The following is a 2,570-nucleotide window of genomic DNA, read 5'->3' as shown; positions in this document are numbered from 1 at the left end:
GAAAACTTAGCGGTGTAATTTATTCTGCTGTTTCTGCATGTGTTCACTCCTTCTCTGTGCTGACATCCGTTTGTCAGACACCTCTTCATCTTCAGAATTAATCCATTTGCCCATGAATCGTTCCATTCCAGTGTCTCTTTATGGGGAAGAGATTGCCGTTTGGCAACACATGCTGAAGGATGAAATGAGTGCTGGTGTTGTGATGACTCAGTGGGTTCAGGGATGTTCATGCAACATCAAATCTGACTCAAAACTTCCTCTCTGTCTTGTTGCCCTCCTTTGCCCTGCTTCTGCATAAATGCTCGAATAAAAAAGGTTCCAGAAACTTGAAAAAGATGTGGTTTGATTTCAGTAAAGCTTTGGCTGTAATTATTATATGTTTTGGTTTTACTTTCTAGAGTTGCTATCCTTTCATTGTTGCAAGGAAATGTTTTATTTCTTTTCCAATGGTATTTCTTTTTCCTTTATTGCTTTTTAATTTTATCTACTTTTTGCTCTAAAATTGTTACTATGTCCTTAAGAAAAGCAAAATGCTTGTTTTTTTGTAGAGGTAGCTTGCACTGTAATAATGTTAATTCAACCAGGAATGGCCAAGCTTTTAACATATTGATGTTGGAAGTTGGTAAACTCTAGATTAACACTTTTTTTTTGTTTCTTTAAAAAAAAAAAAATATATATATATATATATATATATATATATATTGGAATGTAATGTATGTAGTTCTAAACCAGTTCGAGTGTTAAAAAGTTCAAGTTTAAATTCAGTCCAAGGATAAAAAAGTTCCAGTGTTAAACCAGTCATAGGGTTATATTATATCCTGTGTTTAACTAGTTCCAAAGATAAACCATTTACAGCGGAAGTTCTAGTCTTAAACAAGCTCAGATGTAAACACAATTTGTGGGCTGAACCAGTTCCAGATTTAAACCTTCTACTGTTTAGCCAGTTCCAGGGTTCTTTTTCTCTCAACTTGTCGACCAATGACTTTAGCACCAAGAGGTTCTGTGTGCATATTTATTTCTTTTAGTTTCCAGAATTGTTCTTTTTAGATTTTAGCCCTTGCTCTCTGTAACAGTCTATGTTTGTTTCTGTATATTTGCGCTTACTTTACATTGAAACTTGTAGTGGGGAAAAAAGGCTTTAATTTCGACAGCAGAGGACAATGATTAATGAGCTGGACTTTAAGTTATATCTCCTCCCATTTTTTCAACACTGTTGCCTTATGCTTTTTGCACATAATTAACCTGTGTCACCTCTGTTCTGGTTTCAGGTGTCAGGAGGAATTGCTCTGACTGCTAGATGACAGACAGGTAAGCCATATACGTTTAAATGGAGCAGCCTGGCTGTAGTACCCAATTGACAGAATAATGGGGGCTTTGTTGCAGCAGTTTGTCTCAGGATCAGAACTACTTAGATGTTAGGACTAAGACATAACTCTAAAGCTCTACCCTATTTTACATGGTCAGCGGAGGCAAAATCTATATAAGTGTATAAATTAAGCCTAAATAGATGGTTCTATATGTAGAGAGAGAAAGCTAAAGGCGTGATATTTTAATATGTTGGCATAGCATCTCTAACATATGCTTTACTCTGTACCAACACTAACACATTGTCCAACATGTGATAACATTTACACCTGTCAATAAAACATCTTGTATCACTTTAGATCCACCATGTTTGGTTCTAAAACAATCAGACTGCTGCCATTTACCATCTTATCAGGGATTTAGGTCGCACAGAAAAAATGTATGCAGGTTAAACCCTGACATTTACTACAGACTTGAAGCAATTTTAAAAGCTGGCTCAATATGTTAATGCATTTGTGGGAATTTTGTACTTTCTGCAAACAGAATAAATTGGAGGATAATTGAGAACTTAGACCAAAAACTTCTGGAGGCCTTACTACTTTTTTTTTTTTTTTTTGGTACACCTCAGGTGCGTCACATTTAGCTTTATTGACCAGGTTTAGCAGGAAGAACTTACCCTTCTTTCAATAAGATAAAGACCCTTTGGACCTTTTAGAATATTGGATCTAGCTAAATTGGTTTCTAAATTGGTCTCACGTCTTACGGTTCAGGGAAAGTCCATAATGAGTTCAAAATTGTGGTCCCAGTTGTTGTTGTTGATAACTTTAACAGTTAGAAAAGAATAGAAATTACCTTTATTGTCCCTCAGTTTTGCATTGTATGTCATTCAGGGGTACTTGTAACACAGGTATGATGCAAACTTCAACAGGTTTTTAGGTACGTGACAAAAAGTTTCTTTTTTTAAAAGTTTGTCTTATGCATTCAGTGCACATAGACGTATGCTTAAAATGTTTTCTTTGTTAGATTAATGACTATGGCTTGTAGCCTAGTTGATAAAAAAAAAAAAAAAAATCAGTGTCCTGTAAAATGTGACTTTTCTTGAATAGTGAAATATTGGAAACTCGTAGTGTTAGAGCCTAACTCCACAACTGAAACGTTTTAGGTTTGAGGTTGCAAAGAACATTTGCTACACATTTCTCTGGCTGTTTTTTTTTTACATTTATTTTCTGTTTATAAAACCTGTTCCTTCTGTTGTAATTCTGGTC

At 35.1% G+C, this 2,570-nt stretch overlaps 1 protein-coding gene across 3 annotated transcripts in view; it reads left to right on the top strand.

Moving 5' to 3' along the window:
- The first annotated feature begins 1,265 nt into the window (after positions 1 to 1,265).
- The window catches only part of LOC107093118 (leucine-rich repeat and fibronectin type III domain-containing protein 1-like protein), a 335,211-nt gene continuing 333,906 nt past the window's right edge, over positions 1,266 to 2,570 (top strand). For all 3 annotated transcript variants that reach the window (XR_001481607.1, XR_001481608.1, XM_015387956.1), the window contains exon 1: positions 1,266 to 1,308. The gene's annotated coding sequence lies outside the window, so the exon portion shown is untranslated. The remainder of the gene's footprint in view (positions 1,309 to 2,570) is intronic.

The sequence above is a fragment of the Cyprinodon variegatus genome, unplaced genomic scaffold (genome assembly GCF_000732505.1).
Source record: "Cyprinodon variegatus isolate N-32 unplaced genomic scaffold, C_variegatus-1.0 Scaffold408, whole genome shotgun sequence".
Lineage (NCBI taxonomy): Eukaryota > Metazoa > Chordata > Actinopteri > Cyprinodontiformes > Cyprinodontidae > Cyprinodon > Cyprinodon variegatus.
This window is presented reverse-complemented; position numbering and strand designations above follow the sequence as displayed.